This window comes from Trachemys scripta, chromosome 3, assembly GCF_013100865.1.
Source record: "Trachemys scripta elegans isolate TJP31775 chromosome 3, CAS_Tse_1.0, whole genome shotgun sequence".
NCBI classification, from domain to species: Eukaryota; Metazoa; Chordata; order Testudines; family Emydidae; genus Trachemys; species Trachemys scripta.
In genome coordinates, this window is record NC_048300.1 from 21,968,845 (window position 1) to 21,993,149 (window position 24,305).

At 41.2% G+C, this 24,305-nt stretch overlaps 1 long non-coding RNA gene across 4 annotated transcripts in view; it reads right to left on the reverse strand.

Moving 5' to 3' along the window:
• Window positions 1–24,305, reverse strand: part of LOC117874306 — a 104,683-nt gene that overhangs the window by 13,993 nt on the left and 66,385 nt on the right. For 3 of the 4 annotated variants that reach the window (XR_004644938.1, XR_004644936.1, XR_004644937.1), the window contains 2 exons: window positions 1,173–1,269; window positions 169–229 (listed from right to left, as the gene is read on the reverse strand). This is a non-coding gene — a long non-coding RNA (uncharacterized LOC117874306). Of the gene's footprint in view, window positions 1–168; window positions 230–1,172; window positions 1,270–7,690; window positions 9,582–24,305 lie in introns of those variants that run through there. The other variant, XR_004644939.1, reaches the window with a different exon arrangement.

Sequence of the window (24,305 nt, forward strand, 5' to 3'; positions counted from 1 at the left end):
CGCAGTGGATCTAAAGGTTCCAACCCTGCTGATGAAACAGGTGGTGTCAGTGTATTACCACATGATGGAATTACTGTTTCATTTTTCAGTTTGTTTTTTAAAAACCCTAGGAAACCATACACAAAATAATTATGAGGCAGGAGTCCTACAGACAATAGTTTCCTTTACCACACATCCCTGATTCATCCTGTGAGCAGGTCCATCTGGTGCACTGAATGAGGCAGAGGTCCTGTGGAAAAATAATTATATGTGATCATGTTCTGGTAATTAAAAACTCTATCATAATGTACATGCCTAAGTGGATGGAATTAAGGTTGGGCAGGCAACCTTAACTGTGGCATTTCCTATCTTTGAATGCTTGAATTTGTATTCTTAATAATGTTCTTTAAACATAGTTTTTGTCTGAAATATTATCTATACAGAACACATACATACATGTATACATTCACACACTCCTTGAATCTCTCTCTCTCTCTCACACACACACACACACATACACACAATCACTACTTGAATTGTGGAGATTGTATTTCCAAATCTAATAGTTCATCCACACAGACCAAGATTTCTGCAACTTTGTCAAATCTGTCAGATAATTAATAAATAAAGACTTCTCTTCTGTGAAATAAACACAGCTATAGAGGTTTTAAACCAGTCAAACTTGTTTGCCAAACTATTTAAAACATTAAAGTAGATTATGAACATCAATGGACAGTGATCTGTTCTGTTTACCAGCACCCAGTAGAGAGGAAAAAATAGTAGATATCAAATACAAAAAAAATCCTTTGTTCACTAGCAATAGCATGTATATATGTGATTCCCCCTTCTTTGCAGAGCACCCCCACATTACCATATTTAGGATACCTTATTTTATGCTGATTTGCATGTAATCATAGAATCACGGCATCATAGAATATCAGGGTTGGAAGGGACCTCAGGAGGTCAACTAGTTCAACCCCCTGCTCAAAGCAGGACCAGTCCCCAATTAAATCATCTCAGCCAGAGCTTTGTCAAACCTGACCTTAAAAACCTCTAAGGAAGGAGATTCCACCACCTCCCGAGGTAACCCATTCCAGTGCTTCACCACCCTCCAGAAATGGTGGTACAGCTCTTTATTATTCAACACAATTGATCATACTAAGAGCAGAACACATGAGCAACATACCACTAACCTGAACAACAGGTGTTTTATCAGATTTCTTAAGTGTTTTAGCAAACGAGTTGGCCACAGGAAGAAGAAGAATTTTCATATCAGTTATATCTTGACACCTGTTTGGAAACAAAAATATAGATCTTTATACAGACCACTTATCCAACAGGTAAGTAATATATAATATTAATATTGACTGATAATTAAAATAATCTTCAGGAATGCTGTAAAATAGCTGGCACAGAATTATCTTCTCTATTTAGTTAGGTCTGTTCTGAGGCAAAAACTCGAGCACACTCATTATATTTCCCTGATAGCTTCCATCTTACAATTAAAATAGCATATATAAGTGAACCAGGGATCCGGTTGCTATTTTAAATGTACTGTATTGTTGTCACATGGATCCTTCCTTGTCCTGGATATCATTCCATTGTTATATTTTAGACGGCTCACAGGTTGGCCCTTGCCCCTCTTTTTCTTAAAGTAAATCTAATTAGATGATAATGCCCTTCTTGTCAAAACTTCTTGCTTATTTAAGCCCATGGTAATAATTTCAATTTGTTAAAGATTTATTCAGATATTCTCATCGCTGTTTATTCAAATGGACGTTCTTTTCTGAAGGAACAAAGGACATAATTTCTGCAAACAGATGTAGCAAACCTGTCAAGCTCTCAAATGGTTAAGTTGAGCATTTCACTTAGAAAGGCTGACAAATTTTCCTCACTTCAAAATATCATTAACACCAATAACACATTTGCCCAAGCCTATTTCTAAGTTGTAAAAAAAGATTGCTACAGATTAAGACCCTTGATATAATGCTATAAGCTCCTAACAATAGTATCTTTTATAGTGAAGAGCAACTGCAGACACAAATTGCCCCCTTTCCTGCACCTTTTTCACAAAAATCAATATTAAAGTAGTAGCTGCTTTAACTCTCCCATAGACTATATGAGAAAAAACCACAGCCATACTTAGGACAGTTTAGGTCAATAAAGAATCAATACTGTGGTTGAATCTGTAGAAAGATTAAAGACTTAGAAGTTGCTACACTGTGGTCTATTGTTTCTATTTTGAAAAGAAGCTGAAGTACCTCACTTTTTTAAAAAAGTAGCAATGAATTTAGTGTTTGTGGAAAGTAGAGGACTCAATGGAGGTTCTATATGGCTGTGGTATCTGCAGCCTAGGGCTCTGATCTAGTTCACCCACGTTTCCCATTTAGTTCAAGGGGAGTCTCAGGAGCACAAGAAATGCAGCACTGGGACCCAAATATACTGGAAGCCCAAACCTTTGAGCAGAGCTTGATCAAGCCCCAATCATTCATTCATTATATATTTATATTGGAGGAACAGCTGAGACTCCTGAGTCAGGAGGATGGGCCCATGGTGCTAGGTGCTGTGAAAAGACATAAGCGCACATGGCTAAGGCTGCAATTCTTTCACAGAGGTCACAGAAGTCACAGATTGTGTAACTTCTCGCAACCTCTGTGACTTCCACAGCAGTGGGTGTGGCTGACTTCTGGCTGCTGCTGGAGTGACCTGGGGCCAGCTTCTCTGGTGGTCCCCGAGGCCAGCCACACCAGTTGCAGCTCGGGAGACCCCGGGTAGCTGGCTCCAGGGACGGCCTGAGCAGCGGCCAGTGCGGTGAGGACCGCCTGAACAGCGGTCCTGGGGGCAGCCCTGGGGAGTGCCAGAGCAGCAGTCCCGGGGATCGCCCCAGAGCCACCTGCACCAGCCACTGCTCAGGCGGGGCCACTGCTCACCAAGCAGTGGCCCCAGGGACCACCCAAGCAGCGGCCTGCCACACCAACCATTCCTTGGGTGGCCCCAGGCAGCTGGCTCCAGGGACCGTACAAGCAACAACTGGTGCAGCTGGCTCCGTGGAGCACTTGAACAGCAGTCCTGAGGGGAGCGTGGGGGCCACCCGAGCAGCAGAAGTCCCAGAGCAGCTGGAGCATTGGCCCCAGAGGTGCCCGGAGGCCGTCCAGAAAGCGGTCCATGGGAGCAGCGGCTGGAGGGCAGTGAACCCCCAGCACTGAAGCAGGGACCCTGGAGCAGAGGGACCCCAGAAGTAAAGATTTGGTCATGGGTATTTTTGGCAAAAGTCATGGACAGGTCATGGGCGGTGAATTTTTATTTATTGCCCGTGACCTGTCCATGACTTTTACCAAAAATATCCTTGACTAAATCTTAGGGTTAATTATGGATAGACTGTCCATTAAAAGGTGGGAGTGAAAGAGGTTCTCACCATGATTTCTAGTTACCCCTTTCCACTGATAAGCAAAGAGAGCTGATGTAAAGCAAACAGGACTCTCTGAGGTATTTGGCATTTGCCAGATACAAAAGTCCTATATATAGTTTAACTCAAGTTCACCTATCACATTTCACGTTGTGACTTAACCACATTTTAACCCCCACCTCCCACCCCAGTGGTGGCTACAGAAAATATAGCAAAGATTTTAAATGTATTTGTCTGAGGAAAACAATTGTTGCATTGTGTAAATGTTAGATCTGCAAAGCCTGAAGTAAATACTGGTCCTTTACTGTTCTATGTTCTAATTATAATTGGAATAAAAACAATGTGTGTTTTCTAGTCCATATGACCAAAATATTCATACCTGTATGATGCACTAGTAAATAGTGACATAAATAGGTTAGTTTATGTCAACAGTAAATGAAATAAAGTGTTTTATTAAGATTTAAATATCCTGCAATAATGTGATTTTTCTAGCAAATACATAATTGTTATACATTACTATGATGATTATCATTTAAATTAATTGCTGTTCCATTAAGTTGTCCAGCTGCTTTATCTACAGCAAGAGTTCTCATCCTGGGGGTGATCATGACTGAGTGGAATCATGAACAGGTGTTATTGGGTCACAACTATCCTGTCGCCCTTTCCTTGTTACTAAATGACAGAGGTGTTCTGAAGGGGTCACACTGTGGAAAATTGGTTCATGGTATGGAAAAGGTTGAGGCCAACTGACCTAGAGTACTCCTCATTCAAACCCCAACACTGCAGTGTTAGGAAAATGTGCATGACGGGCATAAGAAATAAGCATTGAGGAGGAGGTACATCTACAGGATGCATCCGAAGAAGTGAGGTTTTTACTCATAAAAGCTCATGCCCAAATAAATCTGTTAGTCTTTAAGGTGCCACCAGACTCCTTGTTGTTTTTATCTACAGGAAGTGATTCTAAGAAAAGTTATCGTATCATCCTAGCTGTGCTTGCTAGATCAGCACCAATGTAGGGAAAGTTTAGTATTAACGAAGATAAATACTCCCCCATTTCAATTAATGTTGTTTATGTTAAAAGAAGCATTCTCCCCTGGCGGAACCTTCATGCCAGTCACCACTCCTCACTGGAGGAATTTCCAGTTGAAATTTTTCTGTTGGTTCCAGCTTAGTTATGGACTAGAGCAGTGGTGGGCAACCTGTGGCCCATTAGGGTAATCTGAGTGCGGGTTGTGAGACATTTTGCTGATGTTGACCATCCGCAGACACGGCCCCCCTCCCACCTCCCAGCTCCCAGTGGCTGCGGATCCCATTCCGGCCAATGGGAGCTGCAGGAGCAGGAAGCAGCAGCCATGCAGCCCACCACTTCCTGCAGCTCACATTGGCTGGGAACGGCGAACCGTGGCCATTGGGACCTGTGGGGGGCCATGTCTGCGGATGATCGTCAGCAAAATCTCTCGCTGCCTGCAATCAAATTACCCTGATGGGCCGCATCCGGCCCACGGGCCGCAGGTTACCCGCCACTGGACTAGAGCAATAGGTCTATTGGTCTGCTCTTTCTGGTCCTCTTACTTAAAATAACAGAGGCTAGTAGAAACCAATAGAGAGCAGTGGAAAAAATCTAAAAAAGTCTAGTAAAATTTCCCCTAGTGCTCTCCCATCCTCATGCATCTTTTCACTTGCTACCTCACCCTTAACCCATCCTCCCTGACTCTTACTTTCCTTCCTGAGACTAGAAAAACTTCACTCACTCTGCAGATTCCCTCAGCCCATGGCAGGATTGCTCTCCCTCATCCTGGGAAGGCTGTGAGCTTGGAATATAGCAGCAGGTTTAGTAGAGATTGTCAGAATTGCAGTCATCACAAGGATTTCAGGTAAAGAGGTTTGTTCTTGGAGTTGGGGAAAGGAGGCTATTTACACAAACTTTCTCCAGTCTAAACAAATTTGGGGGGGTCCTTTTTTTCATTCAAGATTTGGGCTGGGTCATGGGGAAGTTCTGATTTTTCTAAACCTGTTAGGCCATCAGGGCACAGTAAACAACTTTTAGTACTGTATAATTTCAACCTTTTTATCCAGCTAAAGTAGTGAATTCACACATGGAAAGATACAATCTATAATCACCTCCTTTAGTTACTAGGTTGTTAGTCAGGCATAACGGGCTTGATCCTGCTCCAGCTGAAGTCCATGCCAAAAGTGCCATTGATTTCAATGGGAGATAATCAAGCTCAATGTCATTTATCTTCTAGTTTGGTTTACACCAACATCCCCGCACCAAACAAGAAAACTTGGGCTATGAAAATGTCTCAGCAAGTAACATCCTATGCAAACATAAAGGGACTTTAGTTTGTTTTCTCTGATTGGGTCTCCTAAACTTTCTCTATTCAATTAACAAGAGGTTTTCCACACCAGATGACAGGACTGAGGCAGGAAGGATAGTCACCTGTCTTCGTTTGCTAGCTGGTTTTGGAGGCATGCTAGAATTCTGATCAAAAATATAGTGTGTTAGAGAAAAATAATTCTAGGCTCATTGGATTGTTGTGAAAGACAGAAACACAGAATGGAATCTTTTCACCGACTACCCAGGGGGACATTTAGTGGGACTTTTCAATCTATTCATGATCTGTTATTCCCAGCCCCCCAAAGTTTCCATGTTACAGCAGAATATCTGGGGACTCCATATGTTGTGGGAACACAGCAGAACCAAAATGAGCTGAAAAAAGAATGCATTAGATTCAGACATGGGATAAAACAGTACCCAAGGAGCCCTTGCTTCATTTTCTCTACCTGGAACCCTGGGACAACGCAGCCATCTCAGCCTCATTCAAGTGTGACATTTCTTTTGAATATGACAGTGGTGGCGACCTTGTCATTAACTGATGCTGCTAGCAACATTTCAGCTTTCATAATACAGTTAATTTTCAAGCCACTGGTTACTGAACCCCCACTATCATTTCAATATAATTAAACCGAATTTAAAAAAAAACATACAAAAAACAACAACAGAAAAATGATGAGATACAAATCCAGGTTTGGCTGAAATTCACTAATGCAAGGAGGTTTCAAGTTAAGACTCAGACATTATCCTTAATTCCCCCTTATTGTGCTTGGGTACTCAGGCATCTATATGAGAGCTCTTTTTTGTTCTATAGCTCCCGCAGTGCTGTTCGGGAATAAATGGGAGTTTTTCAGCCTTAACATTAAGGGTCAAGCACACACTATTCTGCTGCAGCTGAGCTGAACTCAGCACTGCTAGGGAAGGGCTAGGCAATCCAGGAGCAAAGCAAGGATTTCTTGACCCAAGTATAACTTAGAGCAGCCTCAGGTGTGCTCTAGGTTGCATTGGCTGGCTTCCCAATGACACACTCTTTATACTAGGGTGGAGTAGAGCTGGCAAAGCTAGTTATAGGAGACCAGGGGGTTGCTCTATGCTAAAGAAACCCCTAGCTGGCTATGCAAGCCACCTCTTTGCTGGGTTCGCAGTGCCAGAGCAGCACAAAAAAGGCAGACTGTTGAGACCAGGATCTGGCCCCAAATTTTCAAATGTGGCTACAAACGGTGTACCGAGGAAAAATGAATGCGGTTCCACTGTCCATTTGCACCCACAGCCCTGCCCATCGCCTTGAAAAGGGTCAGCCATTTCTTTTTTAATTTGTAAAACAAAGATATAATTATGGAGTGAGGGTGTACATGCTGTGCTTCCGCTCATAGCAAATGTTTGTGGGCTAGTAATTAACTGACGCCCCACCCCAAACCCAGAATCTGTACTGAAATACCAACCGATCTTTAACAACCGTGGTATTAGCAGACATGGCTTTAACAGCAGACATGAAAAGACATAAATCAAAGAACATGGGGTTGGATTCAATTTAGAAGAAGATGTGAGACTTTCAATTAACACATTTCTGTGCGATTTAAGGAAAATATTCAGGAATACTATTTATTTAGCCTGCAGCTAACGTCCATTACTGAGAATTACTCTTAATTAGTGTTGTGTGAGGTTGGGAATACCCACTCATATCATGATCAGTTCACCTACCAAAAGAACTACCAAGCTTGCTGTGCCTCTGGCATTTCCAGGCTGGTTAAAAAAATAACTAGATGATGAAAGTATGATTTTAAACAAGATAATCTAACCAGGAAAACATAGAAAAATATTTGTTTTACTCTTCCTTTGTCATCTAAAGTGTCTATAGCATCATTCAAGAGTTCCTGCCTAAAAACACTGCCCACTAAATAGCATGAGAGAAAGGATTACCAAGGAGTCAAGAACACCTTAACAAAGGAGACTTCCTACTCCTCTCTCACCTGGACACACCTACTCCAGGCCTTCTCTGACAGCAACTCGGACTTGGGACCAGATTCAATGTCCAATGAAATGCATTGAAAGACTCTTCATTTCAATGAAACTGGACTAGGCCACTGGTGACTTCCCTTGGCCTCTAATGATGAATGTCTTCATTTGGGGAGCATAAATGCATCTCCTACTTCAACTACAAGGGTGTCACTGCTGAAGACAGAAAAGTATTCTGTTATAACAGAGGCTAAGCAAGATATCTCCCCAGCAACACCAGGTAGAAAAGGAGTGTAAGAGAAAGAAAGAGCACATCATTGAGAATTAAACTCAAGGTATCAGTAATAGACATCTAGCAATACTGCTCCTGAAGTGGTCAGTCCTTCAGAGAATCTGACAAAAAACAAGGGGCTTGGGAGATGGCTTGAGAGACTCCCACAGAGTGTTCTCAAATGTAGTGTGAAAAATTATCCTCCATCTTTATTAGAAGAATAATTCTGTTAAGGAACCAGTTTTTGTTGTTCTCTTGAATAGTTGCATAAGGGGGTTTTCACTGAATGCAGGATGAAGAATATTTTATATGTGGATTGAATAAAGCTTTGAGATGGGCTTATGTCACAAAATTCAGATCAGGACTCCATATCACCCCAAAAGGGTTATTTCAAGTCTAAATTTTGAGTGAGCCACAGAATAGAGAAAATAAGCTAAGGAAAACTGTGAATAAGACCTGGAATTCCTAAATCATGCCTCACTTTAGGGCTTACAAGGAGAACTTGAGAATTAGTGATGGGAAAAAGACAAAAAGTCGGGTTCAGGTAAGCACTTAAAGTTTGGAAGCTGGTGCTGCAAAACAGACCTGGAAATTTCATGCAAATCTGCTGTCTTATAATTCCAACTTCTCCTACATTTCTCATGGTATACCACTACTTCTGCTTCCAGCCCTGGCCTGAACTCAATGGCAAACAGCTGGGCAGGAATGAAAATGAGAGGGGGAAAAATCAAATGATCTTTTTAAACCTTCAAAAAAAGGTTTGGTTCAGGTTCAAACTGAGTTTGAGTCAGTTCTTATTTTCCAAACTGCTTTGCTCACCCTAGTGAGACCCATTGATAAGTAGAGGGATTAATTCAAAGCAGAACCTCAAATCCAAACACCCCATTTTGAGGAGGGGTTGTTGAAACATGAATCAGGACCTGCATCTACTTCTGCAGATATCCTCTATGTTTATATTGGTCCAAATCAACACCACAGATGCAAATTCTCCTGGCCCTTGGGTGATCCTAGTTTTGACTTGATTCAATCTCTGTTTTGATCTCACAGTTTCTGGCCATATAAAATGCACAGAGTACACATGACTCACCCATGACTTTGTGAGCAAATCCTGCAAAGAGCTGCATGCCCTCGACTTCCACTGACTTCAGTAGAACTTGAGAGTACTCAGCATCCTGGAGGATCAGTCACTTGTGAGATGAGAGCATACTCATAGGAATGATTTTAGGAAAACTTAGTACCAAGTCCCTGGGGAAATGTAAGGAGCAATACGACGCAGCAGAGGGGTGGGGCTGAAAGCCTTGACTCTTATTAAATGAAAACAATCAATGGATACAAACTTTTGTAGTCCTACTGTGAAGTTCCAATAAAAAAAGAAAAAAAAATTCTATCCTGCTTAATGAAAAGCGTATAGCGATTCCAGAGGGAGGCTGGCTATTTAATGCCTCTTGTAGTAGTTTAAAAAATGCCACTTTATTCTTTTTCTTCTTTTCCCCCCTTAAATTTTAATGAAAAACCATTAAAGAAAGAACAAGTTATGGTAATAAAAAGTAGCTATATTCCCACAGGGAGAAAGGGAATGGTGGCTCCTGCCTAACCCTAGTGTTCTTGGCAGGGGTACTTGTAATGAAAGTGAAGGTCAGAGGGAAGAGAACAGAGTATTTGCTGTTCGGTGTAAAACATACACTTCCAAATGTGAAGCAGGTATTTAGCAAGTTTTATTTTATTATTTCTTTTACAGCCCTGACATCATATTTCTATACAGCCACATCATGGCTTTAAAGGAAAAGCACCTAATGACATCAGTGCTTTAAAAGCCTTACAAACCATCAACACTGGGTATTTCTAAATTTCTCAACAGATACACCAATAAAGCTTAAACCTTGAAGTTTAGACCTTGCAATTCCAATGAGTTCTGATGTGTTTACAAACTGCTAGTCCAACCTGGTGAATAACACCTTATAAAAGGTGTCCTGGCCTGGAAGGGTACCTTGACGAGGGAAATTAGGAATACAGCAAAAGGGAGACAGAGTCTGGGTTCACCTGGCAATGCTTTTTTTCCCTACCTCTCTCCAGCTGCTTCCTCCAAAGATCCAGCTAGCAACATCTACTTATAGATTCCCACTGGGACTGCTCCATCCACTGCCATGCAGAATAGAAAAACTACTGGAGTAACAATTTGATGAAAAGGTCATTTGTGAAGCCACCTGGTCAAATTAGCTCTCAACTACATCAATCTAAATTTAGGATAACACAACTGGATGTACCCTGAGAACAGTATTTGGCCCATTACTGTTAAAGTAAACAGATCTAATTAGTGAAATGAATTTGCGAGTCTCAGATGCTCTCTAATAAGATGATGCAATTGTCATTCCCTGTTTAAGAGGGAGTTAGGGCCAGGAAAGAGCTTCATAGAGACTGAATTACCTCTCTCACCTGCAGGGATGTGATTATGACTGCCAGAGTGCTCTGGGGAAGGCGCTCTCACTGCAGCTGTCAGGAGCCTGCAGTGTTCTGGAGAGCTACAAGATATCTTTCCCCAAAACTACAGTACCCTTCCTGAACTGGAATATCCATTCAGCAAGTCAACAAAAAGTGCATGTTTTGTAGCACAAAGCTAACAAACAATCAACAAGAGGATGTCGATATTTTCTGCAGCCCATGCTGGCAGGAAATCCTTTTCCAACACAAAATAAATAAATAAATAAATAAAAGAAACACACTGCAGTTAGTCTATGCCAAACTAATAAAGACTGACAGTTACTGTACCCAGTCAGACTGCACTGATCATTTTCTTAAAGGGTTCTTTTGTTCTTGACATTCACAGAACACCCATCAGAAAAAAGGAAAATATGTAGCCTCCCTTTAAGAAGTCTATATTCCTACAACAAGAAACAGCTGTTGCCAGTTTAATGCTATCTCTGGGATCATATAGATGTGACATCACACAGAACTAAGTCTTGGCCATAGACTTTACGGGTAACCCACTTTTGTTATAAATTTGTATGTTGCATGTGTGTCTGAATGAAATCTGTAGCTGGAAACCTCTTTGCACTTTCATTCCTTTGCAATAATTCAATGGGCCATAAGCTGTTTTTATTTTAGAATTAAAACCTGTATTAATTTTAAGCTAAGGAGAAGTAAATGAATATGTCATCATCAGAGCTTATTACATGTCTAGAAAAAGATATTCAAAATCTGAACCATACACAGGCCAAGTAGGAGGAGTTGAGGGACAGTTTGTATTCTAATTTCAAACTGCAGGGCTCCCTGGTGTATTGTATAGGATTTCCTGTAATTTACAGGCAAAATAAGCAGTCTACAGGAAAATGTTTGCGACACTGTACATGTGCATTAATTACACAGCAGGATAAAATGATTTCTTTGTGATAAAAAAGGATGTGATCTACAGAAAAACTATTAAATTGATCTGGGAGAACAGACATTCTTCTACCATTACAAAGGATGGCTGGATTCATGGAAATAAAGCTGGCAAATATCTTCTCACACTTTATCTTCCCCGGTCAGTGACTGAAGCATACATGACAAACTCCAAGGATATCAGGGAACAAGATACTCCAACGTCCATACAAGTGTACTGTCCCAGAACCTTAACATCCCAGCTGTCTGGCAGGGTTGTCCACTGACCACAGTTCTCTTCCAACAGGCCAGGTGGTATTCTAAGACCTCAGTTCTGTAGTGTGGTGTGAGATGTCTCCCCCAGCTTCACGAAATAATACAATAATCATCAGATACATATCACTCTTTTGCTTGCCACTGAAGTTCTAATAAAGCATGATTTCTGGTTAGCACAGTCCAGCGTGGCATAGAGATATAATAATGCTTCTCTTTTGGAATAGGATGAGAGACTTCTTTCCAATGTGTAACCAGTGGCTCTAGCTATGCCAGGGAATGAGAACAATTAATTTTAATACATGCTTTTTTAAAGGATACAACTTAAAAACTTTCAGACCATGAGCTCCTCAAGACTCTCATGTTATACTAAGGTCTTGCCCACCCTGAGAGCAGAACTGTGCTAGCTACAGCTCTGTTTCAACACAGGTTCTGCTAGCAGAACTGTGTTAGAGTGTAATGTCTAGGTAAATACATGGGTGGGGTACAGAGGCTGTGCAGGGGAGAATGACTACAGCTTTGCTTGGCTGGTGCAGTTCTCAAAAAACAAAATAAAACAAAATCTTGTCCATCCTCGGGAGAAGGGTGGACTGACTGCCTTAGGATGCAGATCACATCCTGGGCCATCCACAAATGGTCTGTGTGCTTTCAGTTGTGTCTAGCCTTTTACATTTAGAAGACTCAAATAGCATTTGCACAACACCTGCCAGCTGATGTTTCTCTTTCTCAGTAGGAGAGGAGGACATATTACTGTCTCCAGAGGATTGTTTCTCACTGGAATGTTAAAGCAAAGCTGAGGGAAGGGACTTGCCTCTGACTGTAGGGGCAGAACAAGTTCTTGTCCCTTTATCAGTTGGGGCAAGGGATAGCAAAGCAAGGTCAAGAGAGGGATAACCTTTTACTGAGGCCTGGTCTACACAACAAAATTCTGCCATGTCTGAGCATGGTTGCTGGCTATCACATTAGCTGACATGCTGCTGCTGGTGGTTTAGTGATAAGTGTAAGCCAGGAGAAAACATGTTCAGCATCATGGCATCTAACACCATTGCTGACAAACTTAAATACAGTAAAATTTTGTAGCAAGGAGCAAGCCAGACCAAGGTCCCAGGAAGCTGGCCATCACATGTTCTTATGGTACCTATGACCTAGCCAGCATTGGTCTATGGGGAATACATGCTTAAACACAGCTGTTGCTAGAAGCACTCACTGGCTGATCTAGTACTGATGAGATGATGGAAATATAGACAGGACCTAACTCTATACAAAGCTTCACCTCTTTAGTTTTCCATCTGTTGAGAATGTAGAGTCCTTGTTTAAATGCTGCATGCTCCGACGGGCTCCTTAATTTAATGAAACTTTAATAAAAGTAAATCTTACCCTTTTAGCTCAATCCTTTTCTTCTTGCATGCTGAAAGCCCTTTATTTGGGGAGTCATTTTGCAATCCCCTCTAAGGTGTTCCTCCTGCCTCTCCAAGAAAGGAAAAAGAAAAACACTCGCTGAAAATTTCTAGAGAAAATAGAGTTTAATTTCTTGGAGGTGTTTTGTTGACAAGAAAATGGAAAGCATGTGTCCCTGCTTCCCTTATTGTACTTCCAAGTAATGAAAGTATTTAAGGAGGTACAATTATGGACTTGGCAAGCACCTGGGGCTCTTGGAACTGCTTTTTCACACTGAATAAACACTGTAGTTAATCTGTTTATGTGGCACTGTACTGGAGAACTATCTATAACAAAAGACTACAACCACATCTTTAGTTTTCGCTTTCTTCCTTTCTCTCATTTTAATGTTGCATTAATAATGTGTTGAAATGATTTGATTCTTCTTCCCCCCCCCCCCCCCGCTCTTTTTTTCAGGATAACCAACTGAAAACAGTTTTTAATTAACAATGATAGAAACCTAGGGATTGCCATGCTGGATCAGACCAGCAATCCATCCTATTTTACACAGTGGCCAGTAATAGATGCTTCAGAGGAAGATGCAAGACACCCTGTAATGGATAATTACAAAATAAGCTTTGATAGGGAGAGTAACTTCCTAACTAACACCAGGAATGTAGTGGTTGGCTTATGCCCTAAGCATGAAGGTTTAATATCCCTTAATTAAAAAAAAATGAATATACCTGTAGATGTTCTCATTAACCCTAGAAATTGCCAATCATTTTTTTATTCTGCTAAACTCTTAACATCAATTATCTCTTGTAGCAGGGAGTTCCACATGCTATTTTTGCAAACAGTAAAAAAAGTATCAGTTTTAAAAGTTGAAAGTTCAGATCCTGCAGTTCTCTGTTTATCTACAGCAGAGGTCCAAACTGTGGGGCGTGCCTGCTAGGAGCATGGAGCAACATTTGGGGGGCGCGGAGGGGCCCTGAGGGAGTGCCACCCAGTCCTGCCCCACCCCCAGCTCTGCTCTTCCCTCCTTGAGCCAGGGCCTTGGTTCCCACCCTCAGCCTCAGGCCCCTGGTCAGGGTTCCGGTCACAGCTCTGGCCCCAGACCCACCCCCAGCTGCAGCCTCAGCCTCCTTACCCCATCTGGGTCCCCTGGGAGCCATGGCACAGCACAATCAGTGCAAAGCACTGTTCCCACGCTGCTTTGCCAATACCCTTGGTGACCCTGAAGGGGACCATTCCATGCCCATTCAATCCTAGGATTCTCTGCTGAGACTGCTGACATGGGAGACAATTAGTGTCATGTGTGGTAGTCTTTATTGTTGCCAGTGGATGCCAGTGCAGAAATGGACTGAGATCACTAAACTTACCAGCGAAGTCATTGAACAGCTCTTACACACTCATGACTTTCAGCTGCTAACAAATATGCTCTAGTTCAAAAGGATTTTTTTCCAGGAATTTCTGTATTCTGGTTTGTACAAAAGGACCGACTAGATCAGGGGTCGGCAACCTCTGGCATGTGGCTCGCCAGGGTAAGTACCGTGGCGGGCAGGACCAGTTTGTTTACCTGTTGCGTCCGCAGGTTCGACCGATAGCGGCTCCCACTGGCCGTGGTTCGCCGCTCCAGGCCAATGGGGGCAGCGGGAAGCTGCGGCCAGCACATCTCTTGGCCCCCGCCACTTCCTGCAGCCCCCATTGGCCTGGAGCGGTGAACTGTGGCCAGTGGGAGCCACGATCGGCCGAACCAGGAGACGCGGCAGGTAAACAAACTGGCCCGGCCTGCCAGGGTGCTTACCCTGGCAAGCCGCATGCCAGAGGTTGCCGATCCCTGGACTAGATGATCATAATGGTCCCTTCTGGAATCTAGGAATCTATGAAAAGATGGATTAGATATGAACAGATGACCTACAGAAGAAAAACTTTTTAATGCATGACCAGTTCCTTGAACCATCCAGTCCCCAGCCTTGGCCCATTCTTTCTTTTGGTTCCTGTGGATTCCCTATGCAGCATTGACTGCAAACTACTCTGTCAAAAGAACATGGCTATCCCATGTGGGAGAAGCACAGCACAAGGAATATTTAAATGTGAATTTCAAATGTGCTATGCAAATGCCACGTTTGGATCCAATAAATGGATAAAACAAGCCATAATATGCAGTTTTCAGTTTATACAATGTTCTGCCAAAAATATTCAAAAAATACAATATTCATCATAAGAACAAGGCCTCAGTTGATGGACAGTCAACAACTACAACTTGGATTCATGGGAAATAATTAGCATAACTACCTCAATGCATTCTACTCTCCTAATATTGATGCTCCTAATGGTGTCAATTCCAATGCCTGAATAGATTTTACCTTGGCATCTTTAAACAAACACAAGTTTGTCGATGGATTCAATTTTGAATGTGAACCATTGTATAATGCATCACTGGTCTTAGATATTAAAAGAGAATGTTAGAGGATTTTGAAACTTTAATAAGAGGATTTTCCTTTGAAGTACATAAAAGCTATAGACCTGATCCTGTTGTCCTTTCTCAGGCCAAAATCCCATAGTTTGAGTCTGAGTAAGGAGTTCAAGTTTGGGCTCAATGGGTAATACATTTACTGATTTCAGTAGGCATTGACTGACTTCAATAGGCATTGTATTGAGCCTGGTCTTTGAAAAATAATAATAATACAAGGAGGCAGAAACTGTGTTTCTATAAGGTTAGAGAAAAGTGTGTGCTTAAAACATTGCAGAAATTGTTTTAAGAACAATTCATCGATGTGAAAATATGAACCCTATAATGCTGCCAAGGTCAGGAAAAGCTGTGATAATTTAGCACGTAAGTGCTAGTCATACAACACAATGCAACATTATTTAATTTTATAACACATTCATACAGCTATCTGACAATAGACAGGGATGTTAAAGCTACCTGTGGGTTGAGGTCAAGGCTATGTAGTTTAATGTTAAAACAAAGGAGCTAGCAGTATTCCATGTTATAGTTCTTTTTATGTGACCAAAGTCACTTTTCCTGTATCTACCTCAAACAGCTCATGTCTTAAGCAAGACCACGGTGAAAACTTCATGCTGAATCTGAGCTAAGGAGAGTAAATATAACTGAAATGTGGAAGAAAAATAAAGTGCATTACTTATTTGAGCCAGCTCTTCCCCTCCTTCAAATTTCTCCATACATATTTTCCACTGAAGCCCCCTCCCTAGAGCATTGCAACAAAGACCACCTCAGGGGACCCACTTTTTTTAAAGTAGAAGCTTTTAATACTCACAAAAATGTGTGCATAGGTGCATCTGATTTTGTGTACACAAGGCATGAATTTGTTGCCACAAAGCAGCATTTGAGCAGGCCTCTCTAACTTCAAAAATTATATATTAATCAATAATACTGTAATACTTGACACTTATATTTCACCTTCCGACTGAGGGGCTCAAAATGCCTTAGAAATATGAATGAATTATATCCCACAACACTTGTGGGAGGCAAGTAAGCAGTAGTCTCCTTCCATAGATGGGAAAACAGAGGCACAGAGCGGTTAAGTAGTACAAGGAGACTCAGTGAGTATATGGCACAGCTGGAAATAGACCACAGAATTTCTGTCTCCCAGACCATCATTCTCAGAAAAATAGGGACTTTAAGGAACTTAATTGAAGAAACATTATTTTTCATCACTAAGAATAAAATTGTATGCAAAGTTTTTTTTTTTTTTTTTTTTTTTTCTGTTTGTAAAAGACTCTCCAAAACTGTTGTTTTACAGGAGGACTTTGAAAACAATGTTCTCCCAGGGCACAAAAGGGTAAGCAAAAATGTATGCCCCCTAAGTGTAGCTCTCCCCAGAAGCTTCACACAGGTTGTTAGTCCGGACACTGGGCAAATACACAGGAGTGGGGAAGGTGGAAGGAAGACTACTCCAGATGCATAACTAGAATAGATTATGTGGCCACCCACCCTGGCAAGGAGGGTGGTAAGATCTGGACAGTAGTATATCCTTCAGCCCTGCCCATGCTCTGAATCCTGCATGCTGCAGCCCACAGGCCCCTGTGTTGTGCAGTCCTCCCCTTTATTATTCCCCATGCTGCAGAAATGCCCTGGTTCTGCTGGCAAAGAGCTTATGGTCAGACAACAGCAGGATTTGTCTCTGGTTAACAGGACATATGCAGACTGAACATAGGTTCCGTTGCAGATGTATGTTATAAACCATGGCACATTCTTGGGTAGAAATTTTAATTATCCAAAGAAATGTTCTGAAATTCAAAGATAATGTCGTGTTCCTTTGGTGTAGAAGCACGAGCAATGCATTCACAGATATATTCTCTATCTCTCTATGTTCCTATCTCATCCAAGGGCAGGGTAATAATTTGTACTGTGAAAGCAGGATTTCCCCCCGCCTCACTGGGCAGGACATGATTTATAGCTTCAAAGCTAATTTCACTGTATCTCCCATATTTTGGAAGCAAAGGAAAAAAAAGTAATGTGCATTGAGCATGCATGCTATGAGGTAAAAAGAAACAGTGTCATGTATGAAAAAGCTTGAAAATCATTGTTTATGATACAAATCTCCATTTTCAAAGAGCCCTCAACAGAACCTCCATTTTTTCAGTAAAGTTCCTATCACTTCTGTGCAAGAATTATAGAATTTACCCCTGCAAAAGACTTTTGTGCAAATGCATTTGGTGCATTGTAATGTGAGATTTTCAAAAAAGTTCAGCACCAAGTAGCTCTTATTTAGTCACCTAGCTAAATGGCCAGCTTTCCAAAAGACCTCAGCTCTAAAATAGGCTCCCAAGTACTTTTCAAAAGCACCCAAGTGACTTAGGAACCAAAGTCCCATTTACAAAAGAGACCTTTAAAAGATTTTAATGGTAATTAGGTACCTACCTAATTAGATACCAAAAAGGTGCCTAAATACCTTTAAAAATCTGGCCCCTTGTGGGATTTTCAAAAGTACCTACATGCCTAACTCCCACTTAAGCACCTAGAGGCTTTTTGAAAATACCACTAGGCACCTATCTTCATCTGTAGGCACCTAATTACAGTTAAAAATCTGGCACTTAGGAACTTTTGAAAATGTTAACCCTTAAATCAAGTGAAGTGTCCAGACTTTTTAAACAACAGACGCATCTGTGGATCAAGCACTTTAAAAATCGTATCCATGCAGCCTATCAGCAGCAGGTGTCAGTGAATGAAAAATTCACACACAGAAGTTTGAGTATACAGGGAATGTGCACACAGATGAGGCTGAAATTTGGAACCCAAGCCCACTATATCTTGGAAGTCTCTTTTTTTCTTCAGTTTGGTTAAGTTTATTTCTAAATGTAACTCCCCCCGGCAAAGAAATGCTTCATTGTTCTTTATTCTTTTATATATATATCCATGCTAACAGCATAACAGAATGTACTCTTGAGCCCAAAAATAAACAAATATGCCAAAGATGTATTTGTGTGCTCTGCACATGGTGAGATAGAAGGGGAAAAAATCAGGAGGGATAGGTTTTAGTTAAAATCTTATAAAAGACATATTGACAAATATCTTTGTAACAATCAGATTGACTTCAGCAGGGTTGATCACGTGTAAAGTGAAGCATGTGCATAACTATTTGGAGGATCAAAACCAAAGTTAGTCGTTTCTCCAGTATAACTGTAGAGATACAAACCTATTCTCATTTTGACAAGATTTAAACTTCAGTTAAATTAATAATTTTGACATGTGTTTGTAAGATGCTAAAAATAATACACTTGATTTCAAAGAACTTTTCTAATTTCTCAGAGGGAATAACTGCAATGTGCTCTTTGGACAAAACTTGACATTAAAAAATACACAAAAGTCTTATCTTCATTCTCAAATGTTTCATTCCCTGCTTACTAAGTATTAGTGAATGTCTGGGATCAAAATACCTTCTATGCACCGATGCCTTAGGATTGAGCCAATCAATCAGTGTTTCTAACACAAAATTTTCATTCCTGGCAGTAGATCTTGTGGGACTAATTCTTTGAGGGGGAAAAAATGAGAAATCCTCTATAACAATATACTAGAACTAAAGCAAGAGCTCTTTCTACATGCTGGACACTGAGCATCTCTGTGTACAGAATTTTTGAGATCCTTGTTGGCTGAACTTTATGCTCTGATCCTGATCTCATACACTTAGGCATGAACAGTAACTGGTTTTAGACAATATATTGTGCTATACGGCCATGTCCCTACGATTAAACTGAGCTTTCAGTATATATTTTAAAGTGGAATGGAAAAACAAAATCTTTACTACCTATACCATTATCACAGACTAATTGGAAGACTTGAAAAACTCCCTCCATCTAAATAGTTGTCTGCAATCTGAGATATGTACCGTATCAACACAATGACTAGCATAGCATGAGGAGTCTAAAGCCCAGAGGCTGCAGCCTTACTGTTCCTCCTTTGCAAAAGAAGACACACAATATATATATGTATGCACGCACATCGAACCCAGCAGATTCTTTCTAAAGTTGGCACTGTCAAAACAAATACAGCTGCCTGTAGCACCCTCCCGCCACTGATGCTGACAATGCTAGTGAGGAGGGGGAGGTGATGAATGCTTTGTTATTCTGAGGAGGAGGATAGTGTTGTGAAAGGTGTTGAGTTTGACACAGCAGTATCAAGAGCAGGAAAGCAAAAGTCAAAGAAATCAGCCTCGTACCATCTAAAATTGCTCTGGCACTAAACCCACAAAAATCAATGACTCTGCTTTCACAGTAGTTTTCACATGAACCTGAGGGAGTGTACAGTGCAAACTGCACCATATGGAAAGTCGCTGTAACTGGAGGGTGAGATTGGAGCAAATCTGGTACATAGCCACTGCATCATACATAGCATTTATGCATAATATTTGTGCCTATATCAGCATAATGCATCTATCTTTGTCTTTTACGTTCACTTTTATGTTTGTTAAAGCTGAAAGGGAGAGAGAGAGAGAGAACACAGAAAGAAATCCAAAGGATAGAGAGCTGTATATTGATGTTTGGGGGACTAGTTTACACAGTAAGTACAACTGTGCATTTCTTCCGAGTTCATATTGTTAATGCTGCATTATGGATGTTATCCTGGAGATTCTTGTCCCTGGTTCCATCTTTAAAAGAACAACTCAACACCATCTTCTCCCCTGCCCTGTCCTCCCACTCACACCCACCCCCTCCCAAATAAAACCCCAAACCACCACACAAACAAAATTATGGAACCTAGATTCTGTGCCACTTATATAACTTTCAGTGCATCTTTTGGCAGAAGTGTGCTGAGAGCAATGAGTCCCTTAGAATAATAAATAATAACAATGCTGAGCCTGCTATAAAGTGAAGAGATTTCCCTCTCAAAGTATTTTACACATATTACCTCATTCATTCTCACAACACCCTGGTGAATATCATTGGCCCATTTTTACAGATGGGAAAACTGAGGCAAAGAGGTTAAAGTGATTTTCCCAAGATCAAAAAAGGATTCAGTGCTGGTTATGGGGAGAAGAATTCAAGATTGAACACAATCAATCCTCACACATACACCTAATGTATTCATAGCAGTCTCATGGAAGTCCCCAGATTGCTTTTTGCCACATTTGAGCAGTGTGCTGTTTACAAAGAAAGCCCCCATTGCCACAAAGGAGGCTGTTTCCATAGTAGGATGTTCAGAGGAATTCAGGGGAGGAAAAGAAGATCTGGACTGACTTACTCTGTCCACATGAAACGGTTAGTGCCTGACCTCACATCCTACTCTTTAACATGTGAGACAAGCATTGGAGAGCTGAACTTACTGAAAGATGAGGATTTTTTGCATAGAGAGAGAAGATGAGACGGACAGATGGCTAGGCCGACATTAAGTCTCTCTCTGGCTTGTGCTCCTTAAATTCTATAAAACTACAACAAAAGCCTTGACCAAATACAAATACATCAAGACCAAATACAGGTCTAAATCCTGCTTGCAATACACAAACTAATGATCTCTTTTAAATCAATGGATTTAGGCCATACTCTACATACAAACATCTTTCACTCCGTGTTTCTTCCCTAGCTGATAGTGACTCAGTGCGCTTCACTCTCCCTTCTCTTAATGGTGAACCAATTTAAAATTCAAAAGTAAACCAGACAGAGAACATAGCTGTTTTGCTTCCAGGTTCCTGCTTGCTCTAAGTGATCGCTAGTGCTGGCACACCAGTACGATATGGACCATGCTGATGCTATTGCTGTAATGCTTTTGCTTTGCTTAGAGTTATTGATTTCCTGCCCCTTCTTGTAAAAGATTCCATAAACTGGAAGCTGTTAAAGGTTAACTGCAAAGGTTTGGTTAAAAAGAATGTTTAAAAATTGTTTAAGATCCTAAATCATTACTAGTTAAAAGTCTACACTTAAAAATTGCACAGAGGTTTCCATTTTAAAGCCATGCATTTGAAAAAAGTTTCCCCTTTGTTACCTGCCAGGATCAGGGTTGTGTCTTTGCCCTGCTACAGCTGAAGACATACAGGCAGCTTTGAGCTCTGCTTCAGGTATTTGCAATCTTACCAGCTGTCACAGCGGAAACAGGGAATCCTGAACTCAGAATCTGCCTGGTAAGTAGATGAAGAAGTAATAGGCCTGAGGAACTGATGTCTGGATTGGGCTCTGAATGGTTCCATCCTTTGGCAATGTTTCACTCTGGCCTATTATAGTGCTAGAGCTGCAAATGGGAGTGCTTGGGTTCAGGATTTGTTTATTTAATCTATATATACAGGGCCAAATCCTGGTTCCCTGTTCCACCAGCCATTCCAATGACAGTGCAAAGCTTAAATAAACAGGTTTAACCAGCTGGCTGGAATTCTCCTAAAGCAAGGGAATTCCCAGGTGGTGAAGAGCCTTGGTGTTGGGGTTGTGGCTGGAATGCTGCTGTACTCTGGTGATCTGATCAGTGGATGGTCCCTTTGGGGCTACTGAAATTTTAAGCAGGTGGTTGGTAGGGCAACAACTATAAATTGTGCCAGGGCAGAAGCAGCCCCTGGATTGGGGAGAAGTAGGTAGCATACCAGCACCTTTTAATCCCCGCTTCTCAGCTGCATGGAGCAGAACTCAGCCTCCGGCACAGACCCCTGAAGATTCACCCCTCAGTATGTTCATTCTTTTCTGTTATTCTCTGGCACTTTCAGCTTTATTTTTGAAAACTTCCATGTTCACCTTGAAACAAATAATTCCTACTGCAAAATCAAAACATAGACAAATCTTTCCTGTTCCTGCTCAGAGAACCTTTAAAACTTACAAGCTTCAGTCTCTCTTTTGCATTAAATTGCAGCCTCACCTCCCAAAATCAAACAAAACCAACCAAACATGCAGCACACAAATAAAAATAAACAAGAGGTGTTTTTATGGTAGAAGTGAACAGTTTAGGAAATGGTTTTCCTTTCTTGGCAGCTTCAAGTCCTTCAAACTTGACAGAATTCAAACTTGAATCAAAGTTTAAAAAGGCAGGGGACAGTATTCTCTTTGCTCAGAGGATTTAGCAGGAAAGTGAGGGGAAATGTCTGAGCTACAGGAAAGAAAAGGCTAGAGAGAGACCAGTGGGAGGAATATCATGGGACTAGCTGTAGTGTAACGTCCTACAGTATCCTTTTCTTCTCCATCTCGTATTTCTTCACAGGATCAGTCCCCCAGCATTGCAGGCCCTCCCAGGAGTACAATGCCCCTTCCATGTATTGTGCAAGTGGCACTGAGAGTACAGCAAATTCAAAAAATAAAAGGAAAAAAAAAAGTCTCCCTCAATGCCATCATCATTTTTAAAAAAGGCAATTGATGTTGCCTGAAGCAGTGGCTATGAAGCCCAATTATAGCACATTTCATTCAAGTGTCAAAAATTGGAATAATAATAGCCAACCATGAGGAGCACATATGTGAAATGATGCTGCCATCTTCTTTTGTTTTGGCCAAGCATTTTCATAAATTCATCCTTAGAGCAGACTCTCTGCCCTATTCCTTCAAGGACTTTCTTCTTTGCTATAATTTTCAGTTCTTAACAATTGGTTTTTCTACTATTCTAGTGTTGACAATTGCTCACAGAGGTTCCCTATGCTCTCACAACTGGGTAGTCAATCGTTTGTGAATTAGCTACCAAATCAGATGTCAGAAAGATACTGGTAGCATTTATTTGTTGATAATATTTTAAGTGAGTTTATTGCTTGGGAAATGTGTAGGATTACACTCACCACTAAATTTATTCACAGAATAGAGAAGGCATAGACTGAAGCAGAGCAATAAGTCCTGGTCCTTGGTTTTCTTGGGCCCTATGATGTCTGGGACACTCAGGCAGACTTCAGTAACCTGCCCATTTTGAAGTAGGATGTTTGGGAAAGGGACTCGGGGCAGGATGCGTTAAGAGAGCTAGTTATGAATAGTGGATCAGCACTGGGGGTTGGGAAGTTGAGGTACTTACAAAAGGCTTGTTGGGGTTCGTTTCTCCTTGCAAACAAAGACGATCCTGGAACACAGGGGTCACATGCATAGAGCAATCCTGGACAGTAAGCTTCTCTGTGTTATTTCATCAATGTTCCTCAACCCTGAATTAAATGGCTGGTGGCTTTTATAACTCTTGACCCACAGGAACTGGATTGGAACCTCTAACTAACTCCATACAGGCCTTCTAACATTTATTTATAATTAACCAAGGTGGATATTTCACCATGGTCACACTGTGGGGCTAGCTGAACAGTTCTAAAGGAAATCAGAACCTACTTTAACCAGCCCTCTTTCAACATGTCAATTCAAACTTCAACACTGTGAGTTTGGTTTGGCGGTCAACATTTTATATGTTAGTATTGCAATGCAAAAGACCTGTACTCCAAGGCCCCAGCCACGCATGGCAGGGAGAATGAATGTGCTAGATATTTTTTCATGCCTTCAGAACATTGTCTTCAAATTATGCCCTGGGAAAGGTTAAACCTTGAGTAAGGTTGCACAGGTGTAACTGATTGGCGCCATTACCGAAACTCCGAAAACCTAGTTGAGGGCAGTGCACAAGAAGGAGTAGAAGCCATCTGTTTACAGTTTATTACATCTGCTGTCTTTTAGCTGTATTTGCTATTCAGTATTACCAGAAGTTAAAGTATTAACCACTTATTTTAATCACTAAAGTATGCAGATGTGACTCCCAGGGAACTAGTTAGAAGATGCCAATTTTATATAGACACTTTACAGAGCAGAACCACATTTCAAGCAACACCTTCCAACAAGAGATGCAGTACATGTTTATTCAATGTCAGTTATTCAGGTAGAATAACAAAATGCTGTTTTATTGGCAACTATACATTCATGCATATTAGGCCAATGGCAATTTTCCTAAGGTTTTCCCTGTCTCAGGA